At 34.5% G+C, this 17,037-nt stretch overlaps 1 non-coding gene and 2 pseudogenes across 1 annotated transcript; 2 read left to right on the plus strand and 1 right to left on the minus strand.

Annotated features, from left to right (window-relative positions):
• Window positions 1-268: 268 nt before the first annotated feature.
• LOC112474419 lies at window positions 269-395 on the plus strand. The gene has a single exon (XR_003044360.1). It is a non-coding gene; the product is annotated as a small nucleolar RNA SNORA25 (small nucleolar RNA).
• Window positions 396-6,727: 6,332 nt separating this feature from the next.
• Window positions 6,728-6,846, plus strand: LOC112474367 (annotated as a pseudogene).
• A 4,568-nt stretch (window positions 6,847-11,414) lies between these two features.
• LOC102894877 lies at window positions 11,415-11,646 on the minus strand (annotated as a pseudogene).
• Window positions 11,647-17,037: the final 5,391 nt, after the last annotated feature.

Raw genomic sequence — 17,037 nt, forward strand, 5'->3', positions numbered from 1 at the left:
ACAGTTATAGAGGAATATGATAAGTTGAAGAATAAGAGATAAGACTAGTAAAAGGGAAAACTTAGCAAGTCCTGTTTGTTCATATTCTTCTCAGCTTCCCTTTGTCTGTAGAGATAAGCATGTTCCTTTCCCCCGGGTATAGAGAGAACACCTCAAACATGAGTTTTATGACCCGTTGGGATGTCTTGGGGGAGGAGGAGACTGGTCAGAAATACCTCCCTGCTTCTGTTTTCTCAAAGTCTTTCGGCTTAAAATATTCACTATGCCTAGGTCATTTCAAAGAGAGCTTGTGGGATGAAAACCAGAAGCTCTTAACTCCGTGACCAAAGATTGAAGTTCTCCATAGGATATAATAGTCACTCAATAGTACTATGTTTTCCTGAGGAGATATAAGATTTAACTACATATCAGTAATGTGGGAAATAAATATATATATATCTCCTAAGTTTAAAAAAAAATTCACTATGCCAGGATTCCATATTTTGGGGTAATATGTCCTGAACCCCATCAACCTCATCGTAGCTAATTACACCTACAAAGACCCTAATTTCAAATAAGGTCACATTCGAAAGTTCTGGGCAAACATTAATTTGAAGAGACACTACTCAAGTCACTATACCCACCAATATTCCCTAAAGTATTGGAGCTGCTGTCAGTGTTGGTGGCTAAAAGTTCACAGCTATCCTTTCTTTAGAGTGTAGACAAAGGGAATTGTTTCATGGGAGAAGATACTTAACCCCTCCCAGAGGCAGCTCATAGCCAATGACCAAATGATATTGTGATCTGAAAAGCTGGCACCCTTGCCTCAAGGCAGTACCTTTGTGGTGCAAGTCATACCCCTGAGCTTCCCTTGAGATCAGGGAGAAGCTCATCTCTAGCTGAGTCCACAACCTGACTTAACTTCCCCGCCCCCCCACACCTCATCCTGCTTCCCTCACTCCCTTCCTTTTGAGAGCACAACCCAAAATAATTTCAGAATCACTTTTCACCTCTTGGATTGACAAATTTTTGATGATTGCTGCTTGATTTTTATTAAAGACATGGAAATTAGACAGTGTTATACATTTTCAGTAGGAAGGTAAATTGATATAATCCTTCATGAATGCAGTCTAGCAATAGGAATTTAAAATTTTAAATATATATCCCCTTTGACCTAACACTTCCACTTTTGAGAACTCTTAATCGGGCACATGTGCAAAGATATAAATATAAAGATGAACATGACTATGGTTTTTATGCTTTAAAAAGAAACAGTTTAAATATTGGTTAAATAAATAATAGCATATTTGATGTAGGACAGGGCAAATTTCCCTGAGTTAGGGGGAGACCAAGAGAAGAAGAGGGTCCTTTGGTGGAGAGTGTAGAGAGAATTCAACACACACGCCAAAGTTAGAGTCAAAAGAAAAGTTTATTAGAAAAGAGGTAACACTCCACAGACAGAATGTGGTCTCCTCCCAGAAGCAGAGAGTGAGAGGGACCCTGAGTGTTCAGGGAATTCAGTTTATATATCATTCTTTAGTTTCCATTTCCTTTGATATGGCATACAGTGAGGAAGGCCTGCTGGCAGTTCCCAGCCTTTAATCCATACTGTTCCCTATGGTTTTAGCCTTAGGGAATGAATGATTTTGTGTAGGGCAGCCACTTAAAGACTATTGTTCCTGTTTCCCCTTTCACAGGTGTGGGGAAATGGGTTGTTAGCAATCCCAGTAGAAATCTTTTGTTCTGAAGGTATCCTCTTGGCCTGCTTGCAGGGCTGATCAGCATATTGCTGTTTCTGAATGTAGCTTGATTAACAATTTAATTCTCTTGCCTCCTCCCTACATTATACTTGTCATCTAACCCAAGTTCCTATGCTCAACGCACAAATAAGACCAACTATAAAAGTATCAAGTATGCAACAAGAAAAGAGTTTATTTCAAGAGCCAGCCAAACAAGACCAGAAGAGGGCCCAAATCAGTCTCCTCTATCCAGGGTTCAGGGCAGGGTTTGAAAGGGAATAGTGGGGAACAGGTATGCTGAAGTGCTGGCAGATCAAGTTTTAATTGGAAGACCTGAGAACTTGGTCATTTATAGTAAGGGGCTACAACACTAGATCTTCCTGCACAACAAACACTCTCTTAACTTCTGAAAGAGTTCCAGTGTTATGTTCTGGTTATGTCCCAATTTTTTGGTTTTGTCTAGGGCGGAGGGCGGGAGATGGGGAGCAATGAGACTTTGATTCCAGGTGCAGCTGGAGGTCAGAATTCTCTCTGCCCATGTTTTTGCTGCATGACTTGCGTTTTTGGTCTGTTGTCTCTGAAAAACAACTCAGTATCTCGTTAGAAACAGGATAGGACAATTTTGAGCTGGTTTTGCAATTACAAATCCCTTCAGAGCGTTATGCTGCAGCAGTTTAAAAAAAGTAGTGTAACTCTAGTTTCTATTAATAGGGAGTGATGTCCATTTATATTGTAGAGAAAAAATTTAAAAAACACAACACTATATAGACTGGATAATTTGCCAAAATATTTTTTATTTAAGATATCTCCTAAACATTTCTGATCATACATTTTTGTTTCAAATTGTTAGGAAATTAATAGGAATTCTATGCTAGTATTTTTATTTTAAATCAACTGGCTTAAGTTTAAAGGTTCTTATATACCTTTATTTATTTTACTGGGAATGAGTAAGTTGATAATATTTATAGGTGGAGTTGGTCCCAATTCATAGGTACAAAAGAATATTTTCTTCTACTTGTCTACAGGCCTTCCTTAGAAGAATTAGGTTAGAAGAATTCTGGCTGAAGTTTTACCATGCACATAACTGAAACATAAAATATTCCTCTGTGTAAATTAAGTTTTGTAAGAATTAAAAATAATCCATTTCTAGAGAGCTTATTAAGAAATTTTCTTTCAGCCTGTGCTGGTTTTTAGGAATTAAGGAAGAAGAGAAAAATCGTCCTGTATTCCATCTATATATTTAGTCTGTGAGTATAAAAGCCAAAGACCCTTTAAAAAAGTAACATTTTTGTTATCGCAACCGCTTTTCAGTTGCACCATTAAAATATATTCCATTAAATTGTTTGATGCTCTTTGGACAAGGACTCACACAGCACATTCCTTTTGAACTTTAATACTAAGGAATTTGTCTCTGGAATAATTTCCTTATGTAATTTACTGAGTTTTCCTTTTTGCTTTGCTGATTAGGAAACTCAGTGTTACATTTCAGTGTTGCCTACAGTAACTGTGATGGGCTTTGTGGTAGGAGTTTTTCCTATTCAATTTTCAATGATTTTAACTTCTGTTTTAACTTAAATTTTTTTTGTATGTGTCTCTTACAAACCGTATTTCATTCTTTATGGAAAATTTTATAATTTATATCTTACCTATTCATGAACAACTGGTAATTATTTTAATACCTAACATTTCTCATGGCTTTATGAAAACATTGTTTGTATACACTTAAATGATAGATGGAAAGTTATTTTCACTATTCTCTTTAGGCAAGACATGAAAAAGGAAAGAAAGTAAGCTAACATTTACTGCTTACCTCCTATGTGGTAGGCATGTCATAGACACCTTTTTACATTATCTCTTTTTATTCCTTTAACAATCTTGTGAAATAAGATCCTACATTCAGAAATGTTAAGTGATTTGTTGAAGGCTGTATTATTATTTAGAAGTAGACCTCAGATTCTGATTCTTAAAATCATCCTTTCTCTTGTATTATACTGTCTTCAAAATTTTTTTAATTAAATTTATTGACATAACATTGGTTAATGAAATTGTATATAAATTTCAGGTGTACAACATTATAATTAGCTATCTGTATATTCTACTGCATGCTCACTACCCCAAGTCTCCTTTCATTACTATATATTTGACTCCCTTTACCCAGCTTCTCTCCCCGTTCTGGTAACCACAATTGGGTCGTCCGTGTCTATGAGTTTATTTTTGTTTGTTATTTTGTTACTTTTTGTTTTATACTCCAATCAATATGGTTTTTGTCCTTTTCTGTCCAACTTATTTCACTCAGCATAATACTCTCAGGATCCACCTATGTTGTCACAAATGGCCTCCAAATTTTATTACTGCTAGAGTCATCAACAGTAACTGCAACTTATTCAAAGCATTTTTCTAGGGCAGTGCTTCTCAAACATTAATGAGCAAATGAACCACCTTGGGATCTTATGAAAAATGCAGATTATGATTCAGTAGGGCTGGTGAGGGGCCTAAGAGTAACTGCATCTGTAACTGCACCCAGGTGGTGCTCACGAACCACACTTTGAGTAACAAGTTTTCAGAATGTGTTAACACCGCAGTGATCCAGGTAGTTACTATATCGAAACTATGAAATTGAAGATGTATAGCATTTATAAATTTGCCAACAAAATAATCAACTAATGCAACTGTGTACAGTGACTATATACAACCTAGAGAATCCTGAGGTCTTGCTTTCTGTGTATAGCAGTCTTATGTGAGGAGATAATATCCACAAAGCAGGTGATTCTCTAGATAACTAGGGGAGAAATTCAGTTAACTAAAAAACCTCATTTTCTAATAATGTTGGTTAAGTATATTCTTTTCCAAACCTGCCAGCCTTCTGGATGAATTCAGCATTCTTACAGGTGATTCATGATATACCCAAAGCTCCAATTATGAAAACATCCTCTGTATTTTAGCCACTTTAGCAGTATGAGAGATTAGAGAAACAGAATAACCTTCTTGCAAAAAAAAAAAAAAAAATTAATTCTGGCTAGAACATGAAAAACATCTTTCAAATAAATTTCTGAGTTAGCAAAAAGTTAAGGACTACTCAGAGGCCAAAAAAAACAAGTGAAAGCAGGAATTGAGAGGTAAAAAAGCACAGAAGGATTTTATGGGGGGTGGGAGGTATCTTCTGAATTCTTGTGACCTTGAACTAGAGTTCTAATGGCCATGAAGTTTGGGGACAGGAGACAAACCCAAGACCCCAGCCAAGGTAGAGCGTCTACTAGGAGATCCTCACAGACACACACATACCCACATACAGACTAGGATGCAAAGGTCTATACCTTCATCAAACAAAACACCTGCCCTATACCAGAGGACAACAAGAAAAACTAACTCATCTTGACCTGGCTCTAGATAGAAGAGGGGAAAAGCTACTGTAATAACTTTCAAACATAAGCATGGGTTTATGACGCATTTCAAACTGCCTATTGTTAGGAGACAATTCTTCATGAGTCTTTCAAGTTTCTGCACATCTTGTGAGAAGAGGCACTGTCTGTCTGTTCCAGGCTACTTTTCAACAGTTTATATAGTAAGTAGTCTTGGAAGAGAATGATGATGTTTCTCAATGCACCAGAGGGCAGATTTGCTTATATCCTTGGAAGCTAGTCGAAGATAGTCATAATGTCTACCTTTAGAGAAAAAGGCAGGCATGCTTACTGCCTATTATAAAATATCCATGTTCTGTAAGTCCAGACTTCCTTTTCTGAAATGCATGCAACCCACTGCATGTATAGATGTTACCTAAACCACTTCGTGTTGCCCTGTGGAAATTGGGACTTGGGGGACTAACACAAATGCTGACACTCTGGTTGATGCTATTGCTTTGAGTAATAACCTGTCTTTGGTCTCTGATCTAAGAATAGCATGTTTTCTGCAAAAATTCATGTAATTATGGCAGGCTAACTGTGGCAGTGTAAAGTCTTATAGCCTTCACAGTTCTTAATGCCTAGGTGGTCCATACACCTTATGCTGAAATTTTACTCTAAATTGGTCCTAGGTTGATGGTACCCCTAGACAGCTAGTATAAGCAACAGAAAGAAAATCCTTTCTGGAAGAACACCCTTCAACTCAGACCTCAAACAATTCCCACAGATAATGTACCAAGGAACTGTGAGCTTTCAGTCAAAGTCATAAAACACACAAGAAAAATAAAGTACCATGAATTAGAAGCAGTCCCACAAAAAATTCCGATATTAGAATTATTATAGAATATAAAATCAAGATGTTTCATATCTTTAAAGAAATAAAGTTGAGATTGAAATTTTGAGTAAGAAAGAAGAGGCTATTAAAAATGACCAGTAAGGTTTCCAAAGAAACTAAATAAAACATCTAGAAAAGAAATATCTTCAGGCATACCTTGATGATATTGTAGGTTTGGTTTCAGACCACCACAATAAAGCAAATATTGAAATGAAGCAAGTCACATGGATTTTTTGATTTTCCAGTGCGTACAAAAGTTCTAAAGTTGTATTTACACTATATTGTTGTCCATTAAGTGTGCAATAGCATAAGTCTAAAAAAAGTACATACTCGAATTAAAAATATTTCATTACTAAAAAATGCTAACCATCACCTAAACCTTCAGTGAGTCACAATCTTTTTGCTAGTAGAGGGTCTTATCTTCAATTTGTAAAAAGCACAATATCTGTGAAGCACAATAAAATGAAGCACAATAAACAAGGTATACCTGTAACTGTTGAAGTGAAAAATTTAAGGATGGGTTAAACATCAATAGATATGCAGCTGATAAAAAGAATGAGTACACTGGGAAATAGATCTGAAGAAATCGCCCAGGATATTATGCAGAGCAAATATGAAAGCGAGATTATGAGCCATGGAAGATAGAGTAAAAAAGGTCCACATATGTTGAATCAGAGTTCCAGAAGAAGAGAAAGAATAAAGAAGAGGCAGTATTAAAAGTTATCATTTTGGCAGAGCTGCATTCATATATTTTAGGCATATTAAGTTTCCCAGATATCTATGGTCATGCCACCCTGAATGTGCCCGATGTGGTCTGATCTCGGAAGCTAGGCAGAGTTAGGCCTGGTTAGTACTTGGATGGGAGACCACCTCAGAATACCAGGTGCTGTAGGTGTTAAAAAAAAAAAAAAGTCTGAGATTAAGTTTGCCAGAAAAAAAATAAGGAAAGTTATCCTAGGCATAGAATAGGGGATGAATATGCAAAAGTAAATAAAAAGTGCAGCTCACTTTAGACAATAATTTGCTTTTAAAATATGTATAAATTGAATTAAAGCCAAACAGTTTCTCGCTTAAAAGAACTCTGATTAATTTTTCTGCAATAATGTAGTTTCCAATAAGTGTTATATAGTTACTCATATTTAGATTTCCTCCCACCTTTCTTAACAATTGGGAAATACCTGTTTTGTTACCCATAGCCATACAAAATAGAGGCTCACATTCTAACCTTATCTAGAAAATAAAAATGCAACAATGATAAGGAATTGCTGATTTTGATCTCTATACTTTTTCATTTTTATAACACATTTATGGAAACCTCACAATATCAATATGAGTCTCAATTTTAATTCTGAGACCTAACACAATGTCACAATAGGTTCTTGATGAATAGTTGTTGAATGAATGAATGATTGAATTAATTCATAAATACATAAAGATGACACCTAAACCTAAAAATGTTCTGGGAAAAAGATAAGGCTAACAAGAAAAATTTATAGCTATGAGTAACTATGTCATTATGAAACTAACTGACCTTTTGAAACTCAAAATTGAGCTTCGGAATTCTCTATTTTGCCTCTCTACACCTACATAGGATTGAAGCTCTTTTATTATAGAATGACTGTGAACCAGCACAAGGCTCAAGATTGTGTCCTCTGATAGGCCCACCACACAACTATACCCATATGTTACTTAGCAACATTTTCCTATCCCCTCAGCTCCTGTTAGGAAACCTGCTCACAGGCTGTGGAACTTGGCAGGGGTGAAAGAAAATCCAGTGACTGAAACTTAACGTCCAGGAATTTTCAGAGGCTATAGATTATTTTTGGTTTTGGATGACAGTTTTTAATTTTCTTTCTAGCTTTTTTTCTTTATTTAAGGATTAGAACGTATATGTAGAGAGTTTACTGCACAATGGAAGATGCAGAACAGAAACATGTTTGACTGGAATAGGGTTCTTTAACACTGGTGCTGCCACACCTTAATTGCTAAAGACATTGCTGTTGGAAAATGCTGACACTCCCCTTCTCCCACCTGAGGTTAAAGTCCTGTCAAGTTAAGCAATGCACTACTTCACACTGAAGACCTGAATTCAAGAGTTACAACTGACTTTTATGTAGGTCAGCAAGGTGCATGAAAAGGAAAATAAATGAGTACAAAGGAGGAAGGAATCACTCCTATCTAACTCCTTGGATGTAAGTATAAATCCTGAGTTGATAAAGTAAATACTCCTTGAGTACAATTATAATTCCATGTGGATAAAGTATATACATCAATACTAGCCAATTTGGATAAAGCTAAGCTCAATTACAATGACACTTTGTTCACATAACTACTTTCTTAAAAAAAAAAAATAAGCTTTAAAATATCTATTAGAAGATTAATGTAATAACTAAATAAATTGGTGTGATTAGTTACCTCCCTGAATATTGTGTTACGTAGGAAAAGCTTATGTTATTTTTAAGGCTGAGTGAAAATAATGCTAGATGTAAAATAGGTTGTAGAAATAATAAAGTGAATGGAAAAGTGTCACATTTCGTTTAGGTATGAAACTAAATAAACAGTATTGGGACTTCACTATTCAGAGTAGATAAGAATTAGATTGTCGTATATAGTTAAACTCATAAAATATTCTAAATTTTAATTATCCAATGGTAGAGATAATTTCCTTTCACCTAGATTGATGATTTTCATTTTTAGTCTACCTCACTTTCATAAGAATTTAATGATGATAAACAGTGACTGACTTACAAATAAATATATGCTTTTCATTATCTCAGAATTTGAAAGTCATTTAAAGAGGAAGCAACTTAAAAAGTGCATGCTTTATGATATAACCAGATATCATGGTACCCATAATTATCTGATGTTTGCACATAAAAATAGTTATCTATTTTATTATTCTTAACAATAGAATTTCCCTTACTTCAAAGTTTTGTAATTCTTAAATTCTGTGGGATAAAATTCATTAGCTGAGTTTTTACTGAAATATATAAATTCCTAGTTTCATGCATTTTATGAATGGTCCTTTGAAGTGTTCTGATCTTAAGCTTTCACATATTAAGTACACATTAGGCAGAATAAACTTTTGCTAAGTTGAAAACTACAGTTGTGGATTTCAAATAAATAATACTAAACTGGTTCTGTAAACAAAAATGTGAAGGTTAGGTATGTTTATGAATGACGAGGTTCTCTCATTCTCTGAGTGCATGCTGAAAATTCTTTATTTTGATAATATCTCAGCAAAGGCTCTCTCAAATGAGATTTCAATACCATATAATTTGTTAAAGTTTCAACAAGGGACCAAGAAGAAAACTCCATTCCCACACACACACAAATGTAATCTTACATTAAAGAAAATAATAACAACAAAAACAAAATAATTTAAAGGAAATATTTTGAGTGTGATGTGGAACTATTTTCAACACCTGGTGGTGAGGAGCTGTGAGTATTGTCCAGTGAAACATTATCAGTCCCATTGATTATGTCAATGTATGAAGGAGAATTTTATCTTGTTTTTAGACTTTAATTTACTGAATGTAATAAGGTTATAATTTTAAATGACTTCATTCATTGCAAATTCCCCATTGTTGTTTTAGAATCTGTGCTCTTTAGCAGAAAAGGTCTGTCTAGGTCGATACCTTTATTTTGTTTTTTGCAAAATTCCTTTTTTCCCCAGATTTTTTAGAATCCTGAAAAATTTCTAAAAATTTCTAAAAATATTCCTGTATACTTAAAACACTATATGTATTAAATATACAGAGAAACTAATGGTTAAAAACCTGCAAGATTTAATAGACTTATTTTACAAAAGACTACAACAAACCATAATAGAGGTAATAACTATTACATTTACTCACAAATTGTAGCTTGATATAATTATAAATAAATGGCATAAAATTATATAGATTATTCATCAGATGGCTGATCATTTGGTTTCTTCTAACATCTACTAGAATTGCCAAAGAGCAAGCTAAATCTTGAAGGTAACTCTTAAAGCACCTCTGAATCTTTGTAACTATAAGAATTCAGATGTCTTTTCAGTAGGACATTGCAAAGAAATGTCTTCTCTCTGATATTTCCCTATTCACAACTAACTTAAAACAGATTACAGAGGTTCTGTAGGATGTGGGTGGTACAGAGAGGTATGAAAAGGTCTAAGCCTGTTGTACCAAAAATGATCTTTTAAAAACTCTTGAGTCAGGGATTCGTGATTACATGCAAAAGGTAGCTATACAAATTAACTCAAGTGAAAAAGGGGGTGATCAGAAGTCGAGGAGAATCTTATGGATCCCAAACACAAGTATAGAGATCGTCAAAGTTGTCAACCACTACTCTCTCCATTCTCTAGCGCTGCATGATTTCTTCCTTTGAAACATCTAGGTTATTATGGTTTATCTCTGAAGATATTTCTGTTTATTTGAATGCACACAGCAAAAACTGGCTGCCACTCTTGAGTTTATTTGACCTTACAGTTCTAGTGTCCTTCATGGAGTTACTCAGTGTCTAAGTCTCTAAGTTCGAATGATCAAGCAATAGAATCTGATGGTAGGTGTTCTGCCCTGGTCCAGTCAGCGATGGCTAGGGAGACATGGTCTTAACGCAAAGAGGGCTGCCCCTTCCAGAGACTGTGGGTAGGGCAGATTCTCGCAGAAGGGAATTTGAGTGGGGGTGGAGCAATAGTATCTCAAGTTCCCAAGTACCAGATAGATTGAGGTTGGACTTTTTTTTTTTTTTTTTTTTGTCTCTTTAAAGTTGGGAGTTCAGGCTGTGGTTGCCAGGAGAGACAAATATCAGCATATTCTCCTTATTCCAAAATGAGGCAGGATTTAGGTATGTGGCAGGTATAGCTTAGTTTATTAAAAATGAAACAAGGGATGTACTAGTTCTTGGTTCCCAACTACTTCTCTAGCTTTCAGGATGAATGGAAGCTTTGAATGACCAACTAAAACCTGTTTCCACATGTCAGAATAGCTGTTGTTTTTCAGCTCCCAATAAAGATATCCTAAGAGAGATAACATATTGATAATGGTAGTTTATTGTTCCAATTATTCCATTTATTATCTTTCTCAAAGAAGAATACAAAAGAATAAGCCATGAATAGAACTTAGATAATTCTTTAATACTTTAGTTCCATTGTCCTAATCGTATATTCTATGTGTAATAAAAACAGAATAATTACATTTTACTTATTTTTAATAGTTTGTAGAGGTCACTTACTATTATTATTATTATTATTACTATTATTATTATTTTACCAAGAATTCAACATGAATACTTTTATATAACCAGGGGTAAACAAGCCACAAATTTTGAAGATAAATCCACTGAGAAGATAATAGCAAATTTAAAAAGATTTCTATGATCATGTGACTTCCATTCACAATAAAACACTCATAATTGAAGTTTTTATTTTATATACAAAGAGCTAGCATTGTTTCTGCAGTAGATGTCTGGAATGACCCATTCATGGAAGTTCATCTAGTCCAACTTAATGAAGCCTATGTCCTTCGCGTACTGACAGAAACATTGGCGGCACATATTGAGGCCATATTTCCGGATCAGACCGTGCCGGTTTGAGCAGACATGGCAAGAACGAGACCCCTGGCCTAATTTTCTCGGATGGCTCCAGTACAGTTGCTGATGACCCATCTTGCTCTCTTGGAGGCAATGAGGCAAAAGATTAATTAATTTTTGTAGGTTGTAATAAGCCGTAGTGACAATTTGCTTTTAACTAACACTTTGTGTAAAACATGATATATTCAGTTTAGCACAGTGCTTATCAAGAAACCTAGGTACTAATGCACAGCACGGTGACTATAGTTAATAATACTGTATTGTATATTTGAAAATTGCTGAGAATAAATTTAAAAGTCCTTATCACATACACAAAAAATTGTAATTGTATATGCTGACAGATGGTAACAAGATTATTGTGGTGATCATTTCACAATGTATATATTTAATCATCATGTTGTACCCCTGAAACTATAATGTTATATGTCAAGTGTACTTCAATTTTTAAATGAATCAATAAATAGATGAGGAAAAAAAAGAAAGGAAAGAGAAGGAAGGGAAGAGAAGAAAGGGAGGAAGAAAAGAAGGAAAGAAGGTAGGAAGGAAGGAAGGAAGGAAGGAAAGAAAGAAAGAAAGGGAAGAGAGAGAGAAAGGGAGGAGAGACAAAGGAAGAAGAAACCTAGGTACTGCCTGACACTGGGTAGAGTTCTGTTAAGAATACTTTTTTCCCTCAAAATTTTGAAGATATTTTTCCTTTGTCTTTAAGCTTCCAATGTTGCTTCATAAGGTATCTAAATGTCTAATCATTATGTTGTACACCTGAAACTGATATAATATCGTATGTCAACTGTAATTAGAAAATAAATTTTTAAAAAGCTTCCAATGTTGATGAAAATTCCAGTGTTCTCTGACTCTATCCTTTGATTGTGATCCCCCTTCCCTGCCTTCTCTGTGGAAGCTTTTAAAAATCTTTATCCAAACTGTTCTGAAATTTAACAGTTTTATGCCTTGGTTTTTTTTCTTTCATCCATTGTGTAGGGCAACTGGTGAGCCCTATCAATTAATGTCCTTCAGTTCTGAAATATTTTATTATATATATTTATAATTACCTCCTCTATTCTTTCTTTCTAGAACTCATTATTTGGTTATGGGGACTCTTGGACTAATCGGCTAATTCCCTTTTTTCTCCTATCTTTAATATCTGGCATGTCCTACTTTCTCATAGACTTCTTCAAATTTATCTCCACCCATCCCTTTTTTTAATCTCTGCTATCCTATTTTTAATTTTTAAGCATTTTTTTTCTTTAAACGTCTCTTGTTTATATGGAATTGTTTTTGCTTTTTTTTTTTATGGATAGACTATCTTATTCCTGTGGACCATAATTATGGGTGTTTTTTCCTTGAAAGTTTACTTTCAGCTTCCTACATTATTTGTTTCCTCTGGTTTCCTTTCTTCCTATTTACTTTGATCTATCTTTAAATGTCGAAGCCTTTCTTCAAATAGCTAAAACTTGGCTATTAATTTTTAAGGATGAAGCACTTCAAACCAGATGGTAGGCACTTGGCTTCTGGACTTGTGGGCCTCACCATAGGAAGACTAAGTTGAGTTCTGTTTTGGTTTTTGGAAATGAGTCTCAAATGTCAGAATGTAGATAGAAGTCTTTAACTTGTAGCTACTCAGTTTCTACACAGTAGAAGCCTCCAAACTCTAGGTGATATAAACTTTATTCTACTTTGTGCAACAGACATTAGACCCGGGGGGAGAGGAAGTATAGGGCTAATTTTCCCTAAGAATTATAAATTAAATGTTCAGTAAAACTCACTTTCTGTAATACTTCACTTAAAAATTTACCATAAGCAATAAACACAATAACTGCATTTCTGTAAATATTTGTTCTCAGGGAATGTGGGCTTTTTAATTTCAATCTGACAAGTTTTTTTTTTGAAATAGAGTAGTTGGTGGGACCCAAAAGATTAAAAATCTCTAAGAAATTTATGTCTACCAGTGGCATGGGAAGACTAGGGAAGAGTTGGGGGTTTGGGCCTTTAAACCACAGCTGTGAAAGGTTGTTAGAAGCTACAGTTCAGAAATAACAATTCTGTGAACTCTCAGAAGGGCCCTGCCTTGTACCTTGCATGTCACAAACATAGCTCACACTACATTTATTAAATAACATATGGGCACCTCTGTCACTTGAAATCTAGTGCACATCCAGTGGACTCATAAACATCTACACCCAGAAATTACTTCTTCACATCTCTTGCCGAGTCCATAATACAAAAGGCAACTGAATACGAATGCCATAAAGGTTTATGGTTTAGGGTGCTGTTGACATAGGATAAAGTCCTTGCTTTGGAATGTGGGGAGAATTTGAATAGCAGAAACTATTAGATTTTTAAAAAAGACAAAATAAGTAGTCAAATTATTTTTCTCATTGTGAATGCAATAGCTTTTGACCTAACGAAGTATCTTTTCCTACTGTCAAATATCCATTTTCTTGCTTCTCAGGACATCAGAGATGCTCACAAATTAGTGTGAAATTTCAAACAGTTGCGCGTGGTGGCTGAGGAACATTTTGCAATACTGAAACTTTTATATTATTCTTAAATTTGTGTATATCTAGGTGTAGACATAACAATACATGAAGTGTGATACTCTTTACATTAGTAGCAAAATGGACATGTTATACTAGAATTGCAGATAAGTTAATTTTCATAAAACATTTAATAGGTTTCATTAAATTTTCAAAAATTAAATTAAAAATTTATCTTTATATTGTAAACTTAAGAGTTGTGATTATTAATTTATACATGGTCTTTAATTTTAACAGATAATTATACATTTTGAAAGAAAAAGCTTTTAAAGTATCTGAAAAGAATTTTGTGATTTTTTTATATTTACTCTATATTTTAGATACATTCAAAAGAATTCATTTTTTAATCCTTTAGATGACACCATGGCTACAAGTGGAGATCATGATAAAGAGAGAAAATAGTAAAAAAAGGTCTCAAAACAGAAATATGAAACCTTTAAAAAGGCTGTCTCTTAAATATGTAAAAACTGAAAATAAATGTTCATGAACCACATGAAATTTGCAAACAGCACATTATATTCTTTGCTTACTGAATATTTAGTGATGAAAACAAGTTAGAAAATTAAGTTTGCGTATTTTGCCAGGACAATAGTCAACTACGTTGTTTATAAATGGCATTGTCCTTTTCCATTTATTAAGTTCGTCTCTTTTCTTATTTTTAACTTTATATCTGCTATTAAATATTTAATCCATCCTAGGAAACACCAGTACTAAATTTGTCTTCTTCTGAGTTTCTTATTCTGTTTAGTTTCACTTTTTCTCTTACTTGTCTTTCCTCTACGTCTGATAGGTTGAAATACAATGTGGGACATTCATAGGAGTCATTCCAAAGAAAATTGCAGTTTCACTTTTGGCATATCTCCTCTCATCCACATTAGTCATACCAAAGAAGCCAACAGCTTTTAGGACAGATCATATCTGGGCACTTTCATTTCACAATTTAATGTAAAACATCTTTGGCATTTCAGTGATGTTCCTTTCTTCAGTACTTCTGTGTCTGCATTTTATAGTAATAATAACATATCTTTGTATGTGGTTTTATAGTTTCCAAACCACTTTTATCACTTATAGTTTCAATAAGGCCCACAACAAACTTGGGTGGTGGAACTCACATTTACGTTAGAGAAAATCATGTACCTGAAGAAGCTCTGGCACATCATCTAGTCATTTTATGTGAAATCCAAAAGCATATGAAAACTTACATATGTGCCTTGTTTTGACATCAAAAGATATGGATGTGCCAGTTGGCAGGGTAAACTGACAACGCAGCTATTAAGTGGTAGAATTAAGAAGATGAAGAGAAAAAGTATAGACATGTCTTTATGTCTTTCAGGGATTTTTGCTGTGAAGGAGAGCAGAAAATTTGGGGGACAACTGAAAGTAGCAGTGGGGTTAAGAAAGCATTTTTAAAAATTTAGGTAAGATCTCAATAGGAAGGATTATTAAAGAGAATAAGAGGGGGAGGGGTATAATTAGAGATGCCTTATGAAAGCCTAGGGAATCGGGAGTCCTTACGTCCTTTAAGCAATCTTTTATGTACAAAGTGTAGAATATTCAAAAACATTAAGAAAAAAACTGATACAGTGAAATATTTAAATAAGATTAACTGACCAACCTAGTAGTATGTACAAGAAAGTTTGAGCTTCAAGATAGTAATGATGCTTAAGAAAAACAATTTATATTACAAAGACCAGTCCAGTTGGTAGACACTTGTAAAATTACCCTGTATTAAATTAACAAGGCTTACCTTGCCAAGATTTTTGGCACTTTTATATTAACTTAAATTGGGAAAAAGCATAATAGTAATTGAAAAGCAACTAATTATAAGCAATTATAAACCAAATTATGTTTATACCACAATTAGTGTTTGAGGTGGTTTAGCAGACTGATTCCTTACTTCAATAAGCAACATCAAATAACTGAACAGCTTGTAAAACACAAATACTTCCTTTATCTTTATTCCAAGTATAACCACATTCACTTTGAATTATTATTATAATAAAATAAGGAACCTTTATTATCTTTTGTCTCAATCTCCAGTTTGAGTTGAATGCTTTTTAAAAACATGGGAATAGTAGTTTATGTACCCACTGCACAACATAGCTTCTTTCAACAGGTTTTATGAAAAAATGAAATGTGAACAAATAAACTTTTTTGTAAGACAAGTTCTACCCTGCAGAGAATCTAGAGTGCAAACTCAAACCGTCTTTTTCATTAGGTTTTTCACACTTACATTATCTTATTTCACTTTTAGTTGAGAAAAGTCTTTCTCTAAGGATAACGAAAAGTCTGTCTTGTTGACAAGGGTATGTCAGTTTGGCTTTTTTCTCCAATATTTCCGAGTACATAACTTTGTTACCACAATTTGTCACTTCAGGTTAAACTGACGACAGCTGTTTTACATTTTACGTTGATTAATGTAAATATTAGATTTATGGTTCTTTAAATCCCAACAAGTGATAGCTTGGAATCCCTGCTATATTAATTTCCATGTAAATTCTGATGCGCTGAGATGATAGCATTGTAAATTTTGGAGGCGGTGGAGAGCTCTTTCAATTAGTTCATCAACTTGAGACAATTCAAAGACAAATATTATCAATTTTAGATTATATTTAATAAATCGGTTTCTAGAAGTAGTTTTTTTGCAGAATAAATTCCCACCAGTTGACCTAATGGAGTACGGAGTTGCCAGCGCTTCATAGCAGCTGCTGCGCTGGGCCAACTCCGAGGCTTGGCGAGCCACATGGTGGGAGGTAGGTACAGCTGGAGTACTCCAGGGCTGGGCGCCACGTTGCTTTTCCTTTCTAAAATAGGGAGACAACGCTTCTGGCTATTGTATAAAAGAGTCGCGAACTGTGTTCATTCGCACATCAACTAAGGCGTAAAGAGATAGAGCGCCTTCTAATCCGACCTTTGGCAACTTGTTCATCACAAATGCTGAGTTTTAATGCCTCTGGCTTCGTTCGCCTTGGGGAAAC

The sequence above is a fragment of the Pteropus alecto genome, unplaced genomic scaffold (assembly GCF_000325575.1).
Source record: "Pteropus alecto unplaced genomic scaffold, ASM32557v1 scaffold79, whole genome shotgun sequence".
NCBI classification, from domain to species: domain Eukaryota; kingdom Metazoa; phylum Chordata; class Mammalia; order Chiroptera; family Pteropodidae; genus Pteropus; species Pteropus alecto.